This window comes from Salvia hispanica, chromosome 6, assembly GCF_029641045.1.
Source record: "Salvia hispanica isolate PSC_SH4W2 chromosome 6, Shi_PSC_v1, whole genome shotgun sequence".
Classification (NCBI taxonomy): Eukaryota; Viridiplantae; Streptophyta; class Magnoliopsida; order Lamiales; family Lamiaceae; genus Salvia; species Salvia hispanica.
The window spans coordinates 35,397,418-35,419,022 of NC_142697.1; the positions used below are offsets into that span (position 1 = coordinate 35,397,418).

At 39.5% G+C, this 21,605-nt stretch overlaps 2 pseudogenes; one reads left to right on the forward strand and one right to left on the reverse strand.

Moving 5' to 3' along the window:
* Positions 1-4,788: 4,788 nt before the first annotated feature.
* LOC125206724 (uncharacterized) overlaps positions 4,789-21,605 on the forward strand; it is an 87,638-nt pseudogene continuing 70,821 nt past the window's right edge.
* On the reverse strand, positions 12,918-21,391 carry LOC125206725 (beta-amyrin 6-beta-monooxygenase-like; annotated as a pseudogene).

Here is a 21,605-nt window from a genome sequence, read left to right on the forward strand (position 1 = left end):
AAATGATGTATTAATTTAAAAATAGGTTGATTATGTGCTTACTTTATCGAAGAAATCTCCCAATCTGAAAGTTGGAAATTCATTCAAATCTTCAAGTGTTTCGTTTTCTTTTTCAGCATTCCATATTGAGTCAAATATCGCTTTCTAGTTATCAACAACAACATTGTCGTCTATATGAAATGACTGGGACAAATGCAGGAAAGTGTCACTCACAGATACAACCGGAGATTTCTGGCTTCCAATTGCGCTTCTAGCAATGTCACAAACAAATCCAAATAAATCATTATTCTTGATCTGTGAAGAAGCTTCTTTGAGGACTCTAACAAGATTGGTCCTTCCATCATTTATCTGATTGATGTATTTTAAAACATTTTTCACCATATCTGATGGGAGTATGTTCTGAAAAGAAGACCCCACTCCACTGTCATCTACATCAACTCTTTGTTCTTCATTCTCTTGCTGCTGCTCTTCATTTCGAATGTATCTCTTCTTTACATTTCCTAAACCAAAAACTCCTGCACTTATCTCTCTATCTTCTCTAGCCTGAAGATGCTCACTTTTCCATCCTTTCATTAATGGAAATGTCCGAGGAACAGGACGCTTGTCTTGTATAACTCTGTCTAAGTAGCAGAGCTGAATATGTTAAAAAATGCATGTCAATTACTATTGTGTCGTGTCAACTAAGTACAAAAGCCACTTAAAATAACTAATACAGCTTATATTAATTATAGCACGAGCTATATCAACTACACACACAACCTAATGTAATTATGTTAATAATCAACAATGCAAAATGTAAAACATACCATAAGGAAGGGAAGTGGTCCAGCAAATGCATTCTTCTCTGTGATTGACCAATTTTGTTTTGCAAATTTGAGAACAGATATTACATACGAACACCAATTTACATTTCTCACGTTATCCAGATCATCAATTATCTCTCCAATCTTAGATTTTACCATTCCACATGTTGATTGCTCAATCAATGTTGATTCTAGCAATAACAAAAACATTGTCTTAAACTGCCTTCCTCCTTGAAGATCATTCAACATAACCTTTAAAACATCATTATGGTTCACACTTTCTTTTTTCGTACCACATTTCTTTGCTATCTTCCTCATGAAAGCTGCATTACTTTTACACTTATCTCTAGAATAAGTAATGTCACCTCTTGGGAATCCATATACAAGCTCCACATCCTCTTCAGTGATATGAATTTGTTTACCATTGTTAAGCTTTATCTTGCACTTATTCTCTTCAAAATTTTTTAATAATACTAATGCTAATCTGCTAGGAATGTAATCAATCTTGAAATGTAGGACACTCTCGAAACCCAACTCCTTCACAGAATTAATCTGTTCTCATTTAGTCTGCTTATTGCATCAACAAAATACATCGGCTTTCTTTTCACTAGAAGCCTTTGAGATAGATTTTCAGCAATAACAATCTATTTTCCATCTTCTACACTTTTCTTTTGCTTTTTCTTAACAATAATTAACTCTTTCTGAGATACTGAGGTACTCCTTTTTCGCTTGGATGTTCTTCTGTTTTCTGGTTTAAAATCAAACATAATAAATCTATATCAATTATACAAAGTATTATGACAATAACAAGTGTACTCTGTTGACATCAAGTGTGTGTATATTACTAAAATTATTTCATTAGATATACCAATCAAAAATAACAGAATTTCAGGCATTAAGTATGCTATATCATTAAAAGGTATTTTCCAAATATAGTTTGAACAATTATATTATTACTATTATGTCAACAGTTAAAGTTGACATAACCTGTTGATTATCTTATAAAGTTTATGGCAAGTATACTCTGTTTATATAAATATGACTATGTCAACTATTATTTAAACAAGCTTAGAATATGTCAATAGCTATTGACATACTACTACAACCATACATATGTTTTCTACAGCCATCCTAACAGCCATTGAAACAAGCATACCCTATGTCAATAGTTGTTGACATACTACTACAGCTATACATTTGTATGTTTTCTACAGCCACTCTAACAAGCATACAATATGTCAATATTATTATGTCAATACCTATTCAAACAAGCATACACTATTTTCATTACTGTAAACAGTATATTATTATAGCTATGTCAATAGCTAGTATATAAAATGTCAATAATCTTAAAAATTTATACAAATCCTTAACTGGAAGGTGAAGATTCTTCTCTTCCTTTTTTTACAGCAGCATTTTTCGTTGCCATCTTTTCCGATTCTACAATCGCAAATCAATAAAAAAATTCAGCAAGTATCGAATTCATAAAAAACGAAATCGAGATGTTTATTAAAACACCAAAATCAAAGCAATATACTTAAAATATGAATCAATTTCTTAACCTGAAGAAGTAGCTTCATGCGTCGCCGATTTTGACTGCTGTTCCTCAGCTTCAATCGATTTTTCAACCGATTCTTTCCGATTTTCCTCTTCGTTCGTCATTTAGATCAGCGAGATTTTCAATGTTTTTGGTTTGAATTTTGAAAATCACCGAGTTGTTGCAGATTTTGAAGGATTCGAAGTGTATGAAGCTCAGCGAGAGAGATTTTTGACGAGAGATTTTAGAGTTTGAAATCAGTTTGGATGTTTCACGCTTTTTCTATTTATGAAATTACAATTTTACCCCCTTGTTGACATAATGTTGTATTTGTTGACATTTTGTTTAGCTTGTGGATTAGTGGCCCATATTGCATCTCATTTCTCAATTTAGCTAAATAATCTCAACCTAACAAGACCCTATATATATATATATATATAGGGGCATGTTAGGGTGCCACCACCCCTTAAAATAACACCATACCACCATTTCTAGCCAATCATTTGTACACGTGGACGAACAATAAGCTGCCACGTGGCAAAAAAAAAAAAACCCAAAAAAGATGGGCAGCAATTTTGTAGCCTCTAAACAACAATTTTTCTTGAACAACAATATCCAACACGTTAGACAGCAATCTATAGATTGCTGTCTAACGTGTTGGATATTGTTGTGTAGCGTTTATAATATTGCTGTATAAGCATTGTCACGTTGTCATTTTAAGAGGGGTCAACCCCTCTTAAAATGACAACGTGACAATGCTTATACAACAATATTATAAACGCTACACAGCAATATTACAAACACTACACAGCAATCTATAGATTGCTGTACAGTGGTCGGATATTGCTGTTCAAGAAAAATTGTTGTACAAAGACCAGCATATTGTTGCCCGTCTTTTTCCAGATTTTTTTTTTCTACGTGACAGCTTTTTATTCGTCCACGTGTACAAATGATTGGCTAGAAATGGTGGTATGGTGTTATTTTAAGGGCTAGTGGCACCCTAACATGCCCTTATATATGTATATATATATATTTCCTTAAGTTTAGTTTTCTAATTAATAATTTAAAAGGATCAATAATTATATATAACGAAACGGAATCAGAAGTGCAGTTATATTATCGACGTAATCAGGTGTGTGTAAATCACACTTTTAATTTTACATATTTTATGTGATTGATTGTGATGCGTTAAATTAGAGTGAATATTTGAATTATATGATGTGAACCTGAAATGGTTATGTGTTATTTGATATTGATGGTGTAATATGATGTGGGTATGTGATTTGTGCAATGGATATGTTTATCTATAGTATTGGAGATAATTGATGGAATATATGAATATGTAATTGGTGCAATGGACATGTTTGATGTATGATATTGGAATTATTCGAGTCATGGGATTAAAGAGGATATGTGACGGTCTTGCTCTGGATCTAATATACAATGACAATGGACTTACGGGTCATATACAATGGCAATAGACTTATGGGTCAAAGCAAAAGAGCAAAGAGGGACCTTCGTGGAAAGATCAATACAAAGAGCAAAGAGGAGCATTCGTGGAAAGGTCAATACAAAGAGGGGCATTCGTGGAAATGTCAAATAAATATAAGGGACATACGGGTCGTATACAATGGAAATCCTGGGAAGATACCAAGCTTGATTAGTCACATAATATTAAAAAGGATCTTGAAGGCATATGCATAAGAATATGAAATTTTTATGAGATTTATTGTTTCTAGTTATATATATAATAGTTAAAGAATATGCTTGATATTTCTGTGAAGTGAAATTAAAGGTGAAATTTATATACACTGAGTTGTGTCTTATATGAACCACTAATATTTTTCATGCAAATATATCATTGATGTTTCGGTTGATATGAGTTTTAGAAACTCCACGTGTTTTCAGGGTTGGCGGCTGACGCATTATAGCAACCTTCTCCTCCTCGTCATTTTGCATGTATAACATATATAGATATCATCCTACAACAAGTTTTCCATAATATTTAATTAGTTTACTATTGTTTTAAAAATAATACTCTCTCCGTCCCTCTGTAGCTGAGTCGTATTTCTTTTTGGGTTATCCCCCTGTAGCTGAGTCATTTCTTTTTTTGGCAATAAGTCCTTTACTCTCTCTTCATCTCTCTACCTTTTTCCTTTCTACTTTATTCACCTTATACTTATCTCTTAACTCATTTATAACAATTTTTCTTAAATCTCGTACCGAAAAGAAATGTCTCTACTACAAAGAGACGGAGGGAGTAGTACTATACAACTCTTTCCACTAGCAATACCTTTTTAAATCGTTATCATTAATTAAACTACTTTAAAATTTTAAACCATTTCGATACTTATTACGCTAATAACTCCGTCACGTAAAAATGTGGATAATGGGATGACACGAGAACTATAATAAAATTGGTAAAGTAAGAGAGACAAGAAGAATGGTATGGTAAAGTAAGAAAGAGGAGGAGAATTGTAGTTAAAATAGTGTTAGTGGATAATGGGACACATATTATAATTAAATTGATTTAACTACCCAAAAATGGAATGCAAATATTTTTGTGGGACCGACGAAAATGGAAAGTGCACATATTTTTATGGGACGGAAAGAGTATATTTTTATTAAAATATGTACTATCACCCATTATTAGGCATATTTTTAAGAGTATTACAAACTATAATATGGATAAAAATATTGTAGTACATGCAAGTAACTATATTATCCAGTAACAGAACTAGGGTTGACACATCTCACTAAAAATATTCAACTTTTTATATCATTATGAATATAATTCACAATTTTAAATTTTTATTAACACTATATTGATTAGTTATTAATTCAATATAAAATAATAATAAAAATAATTGTAATTATAATTATTATTATATGATTCATAATTTAAGTAATCATACTATAATTATTTAGTAATTTATAATTGTAATACTATAATTATAATATTTAAATATAATTATGATTATAATTATAATTAGTATATTTGAATGATATGAAAAACTAAATTAATTATTAATTTATAATATTAAAATAATAATATTACTATTGATTATTAATAATAGTATAAAGAGTGAGGAGAATGAGAAAAGATATTATAATATCACTATTGGTACTAATTTTGTGTATGCCCAAATTATCCTCTAAGACAAAAATGAGAAAATGTATTTGTTTAGGGGACATTTTGGGGTGAAAATTGCACCAGGTACCAAAAATGTGATTTATGAGTACCAATGAGCCAATCTTTGGGGGTACAGTTGTACCCCCTTGTTCTACATTGGCTCCGCAATTGCATATAGTACTATGATTAACGGGTTATGCAAAGCCGGTGGTACTCTTGAAGCGCTTGAATTGCTTCATCGATTGGAAAAGGATAGGTGCAAACTTAATGTTTATGCGTACACCATAGTTATTAATGCTCTGTGCAAAGGCAGTAAGGTGGACGAAGCTCTTCGACTTTTCTCCTCCTTGGGTGATAAGGGGATTTCACCGGATGTTGTGACATATAATACTGTAATTGAGGGGTTATGCAATCATAGAAGAGGTAATGAGGCTGAAGACATCTTGAGGAAGATGATATCGAATAAGGTCTTCCCCGATGTGGTCACTTGTAATATTTTTATAAATGCTCTATGCCGAGAGGGAAGGATGGAAGAGGCTGAGCATATGTTGGTAACTAGTATGAAGCAAATTGATGTCCAACCTAACATTTCAACATACACTGCATTGATGAATGGATATTGTTTGCTAAGAGAAATGGCAAAAGCTAGAAACATTTTCCAACTAGCAGTAAAATCGGGCATCAAGCATAATGTTAGAAGCTACACTAGTTTGATGAACGGATACTGCAAACTGGGACAAGTTAATGAAGTTTATCGCCTATTTCCCTTGATTCGCAGGAAAGGGTTAGAGTGCAATGTAATTTCTTATAACATAATGCTAGAGGCCTTAATTTGTGAAGGCCGATGTGAAGAGGGCTTCAAGTTGCTGAAAGAGATGGAAGCTCTACAAGTGTATCCAACTATATTGACCTACGCTATCTTGTTACGTGCAGTGCTCATCGTATTGATGAAGCATTTTCCATGTTGCACACCATGGAAAACAAAGGCGTCATCCCAGACATAGTAACTTATAATATCCTCATTGATGGATTGTGTAAAGATGGTAAACTCGGACGGGCAAAGGATGTGTTTGACGAGCTTCCTTCCAAAAATTTGCAGCCTGAAGTTGTAACATGTACAATTCTTGTTGGTGCAATTTGTGAAGAAGGGCGGATAGAAGAGGCTAAGGATTTGATGATGCAAATGGTGAACAATGGTTGTTTGCCCAATAGTGTGACGTACAATGTTTTCGTTCAAGGTCTTATCAAATGGAACAAGATGGACGATGTGATTCTTGTATTGAAAGAGATGATTGCAAGAGGGGGATGCACACTTGGCACCACCACTATTTCGATGTTGAGTGAACCTCTGCGAATGGAAGGTAATGAAAGTGTTCTATTTGATATGGTTATGAAACTTTTGCCAAAGAAGGTGTAGGCTAATCTAGTATAAAAATAGACAATTTTATTTCAGTGGTTACCAATTTTATTGCTTTTAATTATTAGTTAATCAGTAACTGATGTTAGGCCCTATATAAACACTTGAGGTATGGAAGGAAAGGGCAGATTATCAATATATATGAATTTTGGCTTTTACGGGAGCAAATCCATGGCCTTCTTTGAAGGAGTATTGTTCATTCAGTCCAAGTGGGCTAACTATCCTACTCATCGCCTTTTCATCTTTAACAGAATGCCTCAGACAGAGGTACTAAATTGATGTGTACAGTGGTTTTCTGTAGCTCTGGATCTGCTGCGTCTGCTCCCATTATATGAACTTGGGATTGATTTAACGCGACAGCCTCAGCGATTTGCTCACTAAGCTCGGACACTATTGGGATCTCAAAGATGGTAATCGAGAGAGGCGAGGTTAGGGTAACTCATATTGAGAAAGCGTTTGGGAGTAGAAGATCGGTTTTGTATATTTCTGTGTTGTATTACAATAGACTTCATCACCTTATTATATAGGTGTGAGAATTTTCTATCCATGGTAAATACAATCAATCTATTCTAGGAAAATATGTAATGGTATCAATCCTAGTCAATCAAATATTCTTCACCATTAATTCTGTAATCTTCTCTCCTTTTATTATGTCTTGACACTCCCCCTCAAGTTGAGCAATGGTATCTCCGATGCTTAACTTGCCCAATATTTCGTTGAAGACCTTTGGATGGACAGCTTTGGTGAGTATGTCCGCAAGCTGTTCCTCTGAGCGAACAAAGGGAAATTCAATGATGCCTCCTTCCAATTTTTCTTTGATAAAGTGGCGATCAACTTCCACATGCTTCGTTCTGTCATGTTGTACTGGATTTTCTGAGATACTAATGGCCGCCTTATTATCGCAGAATAATTGACTTTTCCGTGTAGGTGGAAAACCAATTTCTGTCAATAATCTCCTCAACCACAGAATCTCCATGAGTCCACTCTTCATTCCTCGGAACTCAGCTTCAGCACTTCACAGAGCTACAACTTTTTGTTTTTTGCTTCTCCAAGTGACTAGATTCCCCCCGATGAAGGTGAAATAACCTCCTGTAGATTTTCTGTCCACCGGATTGCTTGCCCAATCAGCATCGGTGTATCCATCAATGTCCAAGTCTTCTCTCTTTGCTAGGAATACTCCATAACCTACGGTACCTTTTAAGTACCGTACTATCCTCAATGCGGCCTCCATATGATTGGCTTGTGGTTGGTGCATGAACTGACTCACTATACCCACAGCGTATGTGATGTCCGGTCTAGTATGTGAGAGATAGATCAGCTTTCCGACCAGTCGTTGATACCTTTCCTTGTCTGCCAGCTCTGCTCCTTCCTCTATTTTCAAGCCATGGTTGGGAACCATTGGAGTGCCAGCGGGCTTGCACTCGCGGAGACCTGTTTCTGCCAATAGGTCTAGGACGTACTTCTTTTGCCTTAGGAATATTCCGTGTCTGGATCGTAACACTTCAATCCCCAAGAAGTATTTGAGTGCTCCTAGGTCTTTTATCTCGAATTCTCTGAACAGATTTTCCTTCAACCTCTGGATTTCTTCTACATCGTCTCCAGTAATAATCATGTCATCAACATAAATAATCAGACATGTTACCTTGTTATCTCTCATTTTTGTGAAGAGCGTGTGGTCTGAGTGACTTTGCTGGAATCCATGTTTGAACATTACTTGGCAGAATCTCCCGAACCAGATCCGTGGAGACTGTTTCAACCCATACAAGGTTTTTCGTAGTTGGCAGACTTCTCCTCGTCCAAATTCTTCAGAAAATCCTGGTGGGACTTCCATGTAAACTTCCTTGTTCTTTTCTAGCTCTCCATGGAGGAAGGCGTTAGTCACGTCGAACTGGTGTAGTGACCAGTCTTTGCACACTGCTACAGATAATAGTGCTCGCACAGTATCCATCTTTGCGACTGGGGAGAATGTCTCCTCATAATCTACTCCATACACTTGGGTGTACCCTTTTGCCACAAGTCTCGCCTTATATCTCTCGATTGAACCATGTGCTCTTCTTTTTATGGTGAATATCCACCGACATCCAACTGGCTTCTTTCCCTCTGGCAATGTGCATTTCTCCCATGTGCCATTCTTTACTAGGGCATCTATCTCCCTCTTCATGGCTTCTCTCCAATGCTTATGTTTGTTTGCCTCAACAAATGACTGTGGAATGTCTTCTTCCTCATATAAGGCAGCTTCGAAGGCCCGAGCCATTTCTGATAGGTGACTTTGAGCAATATTGGATACTGTGTATTTTGCATTCTCCCCTTCCAGTCCGGTGAGTACCGTCGAGGAGGGATTCCTCTTGTAATTCTCCGAGGTAGTTCATATGGATCTCCTGTATCTCCATTTCTTCCACTAGCTCCACATTCCTCAGTACTGCCCCTATCAAGATTAGTGTGTTCCGAAGGTATATTATTCAAATCTGAACTGTTTACCTCAGGAATTGAAGGCAGGGTTGACAGCTGGACAATGTCACTTTGTTCTTCGTTCTGTATTATAGGACTTGACGGCCCGGCGGTGCTGCTCACTTCCTCAGGTGGACCAACGTCTGTGACAGGGCTTGGCTGTGACTCTCCCCCTGTCTGGTGTTCCCCTGGATGTGGCTCTCCCCCTAAGTGGTGGTTTTCAATATCTGGTAGCCAATCTAGGAGGTCATTGTTTGGACTATTGTCCGAAGGTTGTGTCTCCCCCTGACTACTGGATTGGCTGTAGAAGTATTCCCCCTCTACAAAGTCACAGTTCATGGTGGTGTGCATCCGACGAGTGTGTGGGTCATAACATCGGTAGCCTTTTTGGTTTTTTCCATAGCCAAGGAAAACACATTTGAGGGCGCAGGGATCAAATTTTGAACGTTCGTGCTTAGGGGTATGGACAAAGACGGAGCAACCAAAAACTCTGGGATAAGGAGGATGGGATTTCAAAGTGTTGTGAAAAAATGTCTAAGGGTGTTTTGAAGTGAAGAATCCCGGTAGGTAGACGATTTATGAGGTAGACAGCGGTAGCGATAGCTTCGGGCCAAAAGGATTTTGGAATTTTGGATTCAATTAAGAGGGCTCGGGTAATTTCCAGGATGTAACGATTTTTTCTTTCAGCCACTCCATTCTGTTCTGGGTGTACGCACACGAGGTTTGGCGGACCAATCCCTTTAGTTTAAAAAATTCCTGCATTTTATTGTTGACAAATTCCCCCCCATTGTCTGATCTAAGGATCTGGATAGTGTGGTTATACTGAGTTTGAATAAGATTATAGAACTCTACAAACTTATCAAACACCTCATGTTTATTTTTCAAAAAATAGATCCAGGTCATACGGGAGTAATCATCAATAAACAGCACACAATAACGAAAGATGTGCCCCCCAGTGACGGGAGCAGGACCCCAAACATCAGAATGTACTAAAGCAAAAGGAGATTGTACTCTCGTATTGTTCAACTTAAAGGAATGTCTATGGTTTTTAGCTAGTACACAAGTATCACAATGAAAGGAGTTCAAAGAAGTAGCTAATTTAGGAAAAATAAGTCGTAAATATCCTAAAGACGGGTGTCCTAACCGACGATGCCAAAGCCAAGCCTGTCTTTCTGTCGGTCCGGGAGTCAGTATCATTGCAGTACTCTGTTGGGCTATCTCGTCCACATAGTACAGTCCGCCTCGCTCAGTGCCACGCCCAACTATCGTCCCCGTCTTGATATCCCGCAACATGCAAAATTGAGGTTGCATTAGTAATTTACAGTTCAGTTCTTTTGTCACATGCCTAATAGACAACAATTTATGTGATAACGACGGGACATAGAGGCAATTAGAGAGGCATAGAGTGGGCGAAATATTAATTGTGCCAGCCCCCATAACTCGTGCTAGGTCCCCACTGGCGGTTTGGACAAAGGTTTTTTTTGCCGTGGAGATAGATATAAAATCTGAGGCCTCAAAGGAGATTGTATCCGTCACCCCACAGTCAAAGATCCAGTGAGGATCCTTCAGGCCCGACACGGATGTAGAGGAACAGGCTAAGGCATCAAATGAGTTCCAACAAGGTATGGAGGGCTGATATTCAACTGGGACTGATTGTTGGGGTGTAATGTGCAAGGTTTTTGCAATTTGGGGTTCAATCTGAGATTTAGAGTTTTTGTGGGGGTCAATATGAGAGAATTTGGTGCGGTGGGGGTTAGTATGGGGTTTCTGGGAGTTTAGGGGTGGTTTCTGAGAGGATATTTTAGGGTGGGGTATCAAGTGGTATTTCGGGGTTTCTGGGGGCCGGGATTGCAATTTCCGAAAGTTGGGGGTGTTTAATTTTTGTAAACCTAGCCGCCTCCCCCAATTTCTCGATAGAAGCCCTAGCCGCCTCCCCCAATTTCTCCCCCAATTAGCCGGCGATTTCGCCGCTACTGTCGCCGATGATTTCGCCGGTGATTTCGCCGCCAATGGGCGATGAATTACCTTCTGACCATGTCCGTGCTATGGAGACGGATCCAATTTTGGGCTTCTCCTCCGTGGTCCTGACTTCTCCGCCGCTATTGCTGCCGCTGCCGCCGCTGCCGCCCGGCCGGATTCTCGGTGTAGGTGGGGTGGTCGAGAGCGACGGCTGCTGATGCTCTTCCGCCTCCGTTGCCTCCGCCGTTTCGGCTTACATATCGGGCCTGCCTCGCCTTCTTCATCTCTTCCCACCACTCCGGGAATCCGTGGATGTGGAAACATGTATCCCTGGTGTGTTTCTTTCCACCACAGTGGTTGCATACCAATTTGCTCCTATCCTCTTCCTTCCGGTAGTTAGCGTTTCTCGGTGGTTGGTGGTGTTGCGATGTGGGCGCCCGATTTCTGTCGAATACGGCGAGGCCCGCTCCGATTTCGAACTTCTTTGATTCTGGGTTGAGTAGTTTCTCGTTGACGGACTCCCGTCTGACTAATCCGTAAGCCTTCCTTGCTGTTGGAATCGGCTCCATATTGAGGATCTCCCTCTTGACTTTGCCGTATCTGTGGTCGTCTAATGCCCACAAGAACTGGTACAATCGGTGTCGCTGGGTGTTCTGGTTGTACTTTTCAATACTGGACGGAGTGTCCATCGGGTTTGGATCTCTGGTATCGATTGAAATCCAGAGATCTTGGAGTTTCTGCCATAAACCCTCCAGTGATAAGTTTCCTTGTTTGATGCTATATGCTTGTCGGTGCAGGTCTGAAATCTGGAATTGGTCGGCGCCGCTTCCATACGTCGTGGCTAGACTATCCCACAAGTCGTATGTCATTTCGTATTGGGAAACCTCATTGACTAGGCTGGCATCAATATTGTTTATAATCCAGTTGAAACAACAATCATCCCGCTGTTGCCATCGATTGTAGTTTGGATCTGTCGGTGGGAGAGGATCTGTAACTCCAGTTATGTGAGATGCCAGACCTTTCCCCCGGATCCCCCTCCTCGTCAGTTTCGCCCATAGGGGGTAGTTATCCCCGTTGAGCTTTTCTGCTAGGCGCACCTCGCCTAGTGATTCAATAGATGAAGGCGGTTGGTTTGGATTTTTCTGAGACATACTTAGTCTCATGAACTCAGCGAATTGTTCGGCTGAAAGGGTTATTGGCTAGTTGTTTTTCGGAGGTGTTTCAGGTTCGGAATCTGACATTTTGTTGGCTGTGTTTTGCAGGTTTGAAAAAGGCCGGGAAGGGTACTCGAGACTATGATGATAATTTTCTGAGTCTCAAGCCCGAATTAACATGCTCTGATACCATCTCAAAGATGGTAATTGAGAAAGCGTTTGGGAGTAGAAGATCGGTTTTGTATATTTCTGTGTTGTATTACAATAGACTTCATCACCTTATTATATAGGTGTGAGAATTTTCTATCTATGGTAAATACAATCAATCTATTCTAGGAAAATATGTAATGGTATCAATCCTAGTCAATCAAATATTCTTCACCATTAATTCTGTAATCTTCTCTCCTTTTATTATGTCTTGACAAAAAATGCATACAGAGAGAGGCTGAATTGGAGCCTGACTTGATTAGGCCAAAACACAGGCACACATTTCTCCGAGTGGTGTGAATGTCAGCAGCTCAGTGCACGTGACAGATGCACATCCTACAAGATCGATAACAAGTATAACTCTCTTTTTCGCTTGTTTTGTCGAGAAAGAGAAGATTTGATCAAGAAAAACAGGTACCTTTCTTGGAGGAGGAGGTGGGGGTGCCATACTTGATAATGGTGGCAGAGACTTCACGTTGCTCATTGCAGGGGAGCTCGTTGGAGAAACAGTAGGCGAATGGGATGGCCCGAAGACGAAGGCACTAAGATCAAGAGCCCATTTAGATGATGGGAAATCAAGACCTACTAAAATGTGTTAGAAAAAAGCTTAAAAACAACATACTATATCAACTTTATCATCTTATTGACAAATCATGATCCATTCTACTTAAACTAATGCAACATATTGATCAAACAGTTAAACAAGTTTAAGGAAAAAAGAAGACTCTTGCTGAACTTACAAAGCACACTATAACTAACTACTCCCATGAGTACTTCATCTTCTCGATTTCGTCCCATCCCAGCAGCTCACCGGGGCCTTTTGACTCTGCTATCGCCATTTGTTCTGTTTCATTTGAAAACAGACAATACCATTTTGGTCCGTCCACAAAAATTAGTCTATCTATTATGACACATGTTATGACAAATAGGGCAATTGTGAATCGAGAAACAAAAGAATGTAAAGACACAGAATTTACGTGGTTCACCAACGTTGTGTTGGCTACGTCCACGGGAAAAAACGGAGAACATATTGTATTATGACTGCGGTTTTCAGATACAGATTATGTGCTCTACTCCCATATATATAGGCACACATTAGACAGACTTGGCCAAGGAAACATAATCCTATCCCAATTAGGAAACCTAATCCTATACAAATTCAAGGCATACTAACAAATCTCCACCTTGACTTGAATTCTCTCTTGCAGACGCATCATCATAACACCAGACAAACAAACTTCTCCATGGGCAACTAACATCTCATGACATTAAGCAAGTCCAAACAATGTTGGAATTTGCTCTGCAAGATTATCAGCAATACCTACTTTCTTCACCTCAATTCTCTTCTCATCTCTTAGAAAATGATAGCTCACATCAATATGCTTAGTCCTCTCATGATGGACTTGATCCTTGGCTAAACAAATAGTGCTCTTACTGTCACAGAACACAACAGCTTGATTTGATGTAAACCAAGATCACCAACTAGCCCTTGCAACCATATTCCCTCTTTAGCAGCTTCTGTCAACGCCATATACTCTGCTTCAGTGGTAGACAAAGTTGTTTTCCAACTAACAACAGAACCACTAAGAGTGAAAACATAACCGGTCATAGATCTTCTACTATCGACATCTCTAGCGTAGTCAGAATCAGAATAACCAGTCACTAAACAGTGAGTATCACCTCCATAAATGAGACCAACATCAGACGTACTTGTAACAGCCCGGATTTCTAGGGTATAATAAATACGGCGACTGTTAACTAGGCAAACTTAAGGCAACAAGAAATGTAGACTAGGGTTTCATTTAAAGAGATTTGACAAAGTGTTTAATGAAGATCAACGCAACAAGTCAACGGCTTTAAATACGAAGATCAAGATTTAATAGATAGCATAGGTTAAGCTCAAAAATCAAAGGTTTATTGTAGCTCCAACAAAACGCAATAATTTCCCAATATTCCAATAGGTTCAAACCAACCAAAGATAATAAGTTTCAAAACATTCAGCGGAAGCATTTCAAGAGAAAGCGAAGCCATGTATGAAGACACGACTACACTCAAAATCCCAACCATCCATATTATTCGATTCAACCATCTCAACACCACCGACCGCCCGTCGCCGCTCAACCTGCACATAGGGAAAACACATGCAGGGCTGAGTATTTTAAACATACTCAGTGGACTCATGCCAAAACATTTTAATAGTTATGCCACCCTTACCATAGTGAACTCGAGGTTTTGCATTTATTTAAAGATAAGTATCGAGTATCACAAAATATTTCATGGACTGGCCAGTCAAACAATACCTCCCATTTTCTCATCAATTATCATTTCATATGGTGCGACGAAGTGTGGCCACACTTTCGCCCACGAGACCGGCCGACTAGCAAGGACGGCTCCCGATCTGCAGTGTACACTAGCCTGATAGGGTTTTCGGCCCTACTCAGACCCGAATTCGTTTATATAGCCCTTTAGCCTAATGGAGCGTACTCACAATCTAGGCATCAGGCACACACAATATCCAAAATAATTCATAGGCATGGCATAACAGTTTAATCCACCCTTATTTCTCCAACATCATAAATTTGCACATAGAAGAGTTTAAGAATAAAGCCCACCTCGATTTCCTTCGAGTTCAAAAACGCACTTCTTCTTGTTATCATACCGGGAACGCGAACTATCACCTTTTCAATAGAACAATCGGTAGGAAACAAGTAGGATCTTGATTTTTCAACAAAATCTTGAATTTCAGCTTCAATTCTTCTCCAAAAGATGAAGAATTAATGGAGAAAGTAGGAGAAAAATATGAGAGAGATTGGAGAAGTGGGAGACGGTTTATCCAAGAGTGGGAGACGGTTTTTCCAAGAGTGGGAGGCGTTATTTTGGTGTGCTAGGGTTAGGTCTCTCACTCTTATTTATAGAGTGCAAAATATAATATCTTAATTAAATAAATTAAAGATTTGGAGAGATTTTAGGGAGAAGGGGCGTTAATTCTAGTGAGAAATAAGGGGGATTCGAAATTTAGGCTATATTAATTAGCCTATGATTTAATTTAGATATTTCACGGAGTAGAATAAAATATCACGGAGCAAGAAAATAATAAAAATCTCTCCAATTAAAAAGGAAAAGGCGTTGGATTTGATTCTTCATAAGGAATCAATTATTAAATATTATTTAAACAAGATATGGCAAGATATGCTAGGATATTTGAATTTATTTATGAAAGAGAATAAACAAGGGATCAAATAATATAATATTAAAATCCCTTCTCCCATAAAATAGGGATTTTCGAAAAAATCACCCTTGAGACAATATAGGGTTTCGAAAATATCATCAATAAATAAGGAATATTCGGACTTTGGATTTAATTCGGATAATTATCCCAAGCAATAATTAAATCCAAGAAAAATAGGATTTCTTTCCAATAAATAGGAGGGGGTCGAAAATTCCACATGATTAAATAATGCTCCTATTTAATTCTCACTCATCCCTTAGGAAAATAATTCACCACAATTATTATTTCTCCCCACATTAAAATATCCACATATTCGGATTTCACCTCCACTTCACATTTTCCAACGACTTTGACCATTCCCCGGCCATGTCATATTTTCCACAATATTGACTATTCAATAGCCACGTCACATATTCAACAAGTTTGACTATTCAATTCAAACTCAACTCCATATCGCAATTAATTCACATAGAATATTGCAATTAATTCACTCATCATAGCATTAAAAGCATTTAATGCAAAAATTTTCACGTCCCAAAAATTAGGGTTCGAAAAAGCGGGGCGTTACAGTACCTCTCAAGTAACGAAAGATCCTCTTCACAGCCTGCCAGTGCTCCTTTCCAGGATTTCCCATGAACCTGCTAACAACGCTGACAACATGCATTATCTGGCCTAGTACAGACCATGACGTACATCAAACTCCCTACTGCATTAGAGTACGGGACTCGAGACATGTACTCCTCCTCAACTTCGGATTTCGGTGCAAGATCAGATGACAAATGAATGTTTGTGGCACTTGGAGTATCAATAGCCTTAGATGCAGACATGTCAAATCTTGACAAAATCTTCTCAATGTAGCTCTTCTGTGACAGAGAAAGCTTCTTCTTTTCTCTATCTCTCGAAATCTCCATACCCAGAATTTTCTTCGCAACACCCAAATCTTTTATATCAAACTCAGCACTAAGTTGAGCTTTCAACTTCTGTACTTCAGACTTCGACTTTGCAGCTATGAGCATATCATCCACATATAGAACAAGATAGACCATAGAACCATCATCAGCTTTGTTGTGATAGACACAACATTCATACGGACTCCTGCTGAATCCCAGCTTGACCATGTAACTGTCAAATCTCTTATACCACTGCCTCGGAGACTGCTTTAGTCCAATACAAGGACTTCTTCAACTTGCACACATAATCCTCCTTGCCCAGAACCACAAATCCATCTGGCTGAATCATGTAGATATCCTCCTCAACCAATCCGTGTAGGAAAGTCGTCTTCACATCTAGTTGCTCAAGCTCCAAATCATAATGTGCAACTATCGCAAGAAACACTCTGATGGAAGTGTGTCTGACCACTGGTGAGAAAATCTCATTATAGTCAACCCCCTCCTTCTGCGTGAACCCTCTTGCAACTAAACGAGCCTTGTATCTAATACCCTCATCTGGTGTAGTGTCATCCTTCTTCTTGAAAATCCATTTGCAAATGACAATCTTTCTCCCCTTAGGCCGTGGAACCAATTCCTAAGTCAGGTTCTTGAAAATTGATTTTATCTCTTCTTCCATTGCAGCGAGCCACTTGGCACGCTCAGTGTCCGAAACAGCTTCCTTGTAGGTAGGTGGTTCATCTGCTGAAGGCTCATTTTCGACCTTATTGGCAACTTGCAATGCATATGCCATCATATCCTCAAAACCATACATCAACGGAGGCTTCACATTTGTCCTCCTAGCTCTGTCAATAGCAATGCTTCTCTGACGAGCTTGTGGATGAATATCCGAACAAGAAGTATCAGCGGCTTCAGCAGTAGTGTGTTGATCTTCTCCACCTTGGAGTTGTGATTCACTCACATCGTGAGTGACTTGCAGGTCCATCTGTTCAGCAACACTATCCAGATCCTTTGTAGCAATAGACTTCACCGTAGAGTTAAGCATAGAATTTTCATCAAACACCACATTCCGAATGAGAATAATTCTACCCTCTGAAGATGACCAAATTTTGTACCCCTTAACTCCATCTCCATAACCAACAAATACTCCCTTCTTAGCTCTTGGTTCCAATTTACCTTCACTCACATGATAGTAAACAGTACTCCCAAAAACTCTCAACACAGAGTAATCTGCAGGTGAATCAGACCATACCTCGTACGGTGTCTTGCAGTCAATGTCAGTGTGAGGTCCACAGTTGATCAAATAACAAGCCGTGTTTACTGCCTCCGCCCAAACCTTCCTAGTCAAACCGGCTTGGAAGAGCATGCATCTTGCTCTCTCCAACAACGTCTGATTCATGCGTTCTGCCACACCATTCTGCTGTGGTGTATGTCTAATGGTGTGATGGCGAACGATCCCTTCACTCCTACAGAACTCATCGAACTCAGACGAACAAAATTCCAGACCGTTATCTGTTCTCAATCGCTTGATCTTCTTCCCAGTCTGGTTTTCAATTAGAGTCTTCCACTCTTTGAACTTCTTGAATGCCTCTCATTTATGTTTCATCATAAACACCCAAGTCATTCTCGAGTAGTCATCAATCATCGACACAAAATACTTGTGTCCTCCAATAGACTCAACACGTGAGGTACTCCAACAATCCATATGAATGTAGTCAAGTGACCCCTTCGTTCGATGAACACCCTTCTTTGGAAACTTGTTGTGATGAAGCTTCCCCAACACACAGTGTTCGCAGAAATCAAGTTTCTGCACCTTATGGCCCGAAAGAAAATCACAATTCGACATGATTCTCATACCACGTTCTCCCATATGACCGAGCCTCATATGCCACAGCTTGGTCATATCCTTGGTTGCAACCCTCGGATGATGCAATATCAGCAGAATTTGCTACGATGGAACCTCTCAGAACATACAAGGTACCCCGTTTCAAAGCTTTCAGAACCATCTTCGAACCTTTCAAAATACGCATTACTCCACCTTCACCTTTGAAACTGAACCCCTTAAGTACGCAGGGATATCAGATTCTTCGTTATCTGTGTAACATGCCTAACATCGTTCAAGGTGCAGAAGACCCCATCATGAGTCCTAATCCTATTTGAGCCGATGCCAACCACCTTGCAGACAATACTGTTGGTCATGGTAACATTGCCTCCATCTATCTACTCATAAGTGTGGAAATACTCCCTGTGAGGACAGAGATGATATGACGCTCCATAATCCAAAATCCACACATCATTACAGTGTGGTTGTTCATCCGCAACCAAGGCCAATTCTTCTTCCGAATTTGTGTCATCAGCTTCTGCCACAGTCGCAGAACCGTTAGCATCTTCCTTCTTGCCCAATTTCTTCTTTATCCTTGGACAATCAGCCTTCCAATGCCCTGGTTCTTTACAATATCTGCAGATATCATCTGGCTTAGGGCCTTTAGGACCTTTTGAACCTTTTGAGTTCTGCTTCTTCTGTCCGAATTTCTTTTCCTTTACCCGTAACAGATAATCCCGATGGCAGATCTTTTGTGGCTGAACTCGTTTCCTGTTGACGATCCTCTCTGATATGGAGAGCGGATCGAACATCCTCCAACGAAAGAGTTTCTTTGCTAGTCATAAAAGACTCAACAAAATTATCGTAAGATTCAGGCAGAGACACAAGCAAAATTAAAGCAGCATCCTCGTCTTCTACTTTAACTTTAACATTACGCAAATCTAGCAAAATTTTATTCAAATTTTGCAGATGATCCCGAAGGGGCGTACCTTCCTGCATGCGTAACCGAAACAAACGTTGCTTCAAGAGCAACTTGTTTGTTAGAGACTTCGTCATGCATAGACTCTCCAACTTTTCCCAAAGAGTAGCAGCCGTCTCCTGATCCGCAACTTCGATGATAACATCGTCAGACAGGCTCAATATGATGGTCGAGTGGGCCTTTTCGTCTAAGGTTGCCCACTCCTTATCATCCTCTGTAGCCTTCTTTGTTTTGAGCGGCTCCCACAAACCATGCTGCTTCAGCAGAGATCGCATCTTGATCTACCATAAACCAAAACTATTTCTCCCGGTGAATTTGTCAACCTTCACGTTCAGAGTAGACATCTCGATTTACCAGACAAAACCCTCGCAGCGGAATTCAAAACCCTAGTTCGAAAACCAAGGCTCTGATACCAGTTTGTTATGACAAATAGGGAAATTGTGAATCGAGGAACAAAAGAACGTAAATAGACACAGAATTTACGTGGTTCACCAATGTTGTGTTGGCTACGTCCACAGGCAAGAACGAAGAACAAATTGTATTATGACTGTGGTTTTCAGATACAGATTATGTGCTCTACTCCCATATATATAGGCACACATTAGACAGACTGGACCTAGGAAACATAATCCTATCCCAATTAGAAAACCTAATCCTATACAAATTCAAGGCATACTAACAACACACTTTCCTTTTTAGTTTGTCAAGGCCTAAGATGTCACATTTCTATTTTTGGTAACTTTCTCTCTCCAAATAATACACTCAAAGTACTTTTTTTCTTTTTCCAATTAAATACTTCCACACACTCATTCTCTCTCCAATTAACCACATTAACCAGCAACTCCAAAAATCCCGTACCGACTAAGAAATGTGTCTATCTTAGCCGGGACGGAGCGAGTACATTACAAAGTGAACATTACCTTTGAAGATCTCACTGTAAATATGGGGAAATAGAGCAAGATGATTGATGACACCAGTAATTGCAGATCTAGTTGTATCATAGCTAGCAATCAACATAACAATTAATTCGTTACAAATCTTCTTCGCGCTCAAAAACTCCCCATCTTCATCCCTCAGCTCCACCATCTTCGAAAGAAAGTCTCGTTCCTCGTGCATCTCCTCCCTCCGCTGCTCAACTATCCTCATCAGCTCCCCCCTAATAAACTCTCCTGCCCGGATCGCGCGTCTGTAGGCCGTCCCAGGCAGATCCACGGGCACGGTCACCTCGGAAAATGGGTCGTAGATCTTCCTCACGTGCCCCGGATCCACCACGCTCATAAACAGCCTGCACGCCAGCTCGAACGTGTAAATCTTCGACAACGGGAGAACCTTCACGATGGTATTAGGCTTCCAGTGACGCGCCATGTGCTCACACGCCAACACGTCCATCACGGGCACAAATTTCTTGAGCGCCTCGGGAGACAGGACGTCGCGGTGGAGGGTGCGGTTGTAGGTGGAATTGCTATCGTCGATTTTTTGGGGAAACCACAAGACTTTCTGGAGTGATTGAGGCCACCAGGAGGCAAGGAGTTTGTTCTCATTCGTGAAGAGGAACTTGTTGCCTTTCGCGCCACAAAATGTTGTCATTTTCTCTCCGAGCAAAGAGTTTTGGAAGATCTCGGGGGAGTGTTTCGACTGAGACAAATTTCTCCGGGCTGTGGGCGAACTTGAGATTCTCCCCCAGGACCGGCCAGCCCCGGGAGCCGGGAGGGAGTTTTTTTCGATCATCAGAGCTTCTTCTCAAGATGATCGAGAAGAGACAGATAGGGAAGGGAAGAAGGAAATGAGGGACAAAATATGCCACAATGGCCTCCATGTTTGTTTTCATGAATCTACAGCTATCATGAAGGATATGTTGCAGAATATTGTTTGTTATACATATTTTGTAATACCCGCACCATTAGTTTGCTTTCGATATTTTAATATGGAACTAGATATGTAACGTTCTCTCTTTTCGTGAAGTTTTTTTTTGTGGAAACTCGAGCCTTGGATGAACTTAATCTTTTTAGTTACAAAGTAAAAGCTAAAGA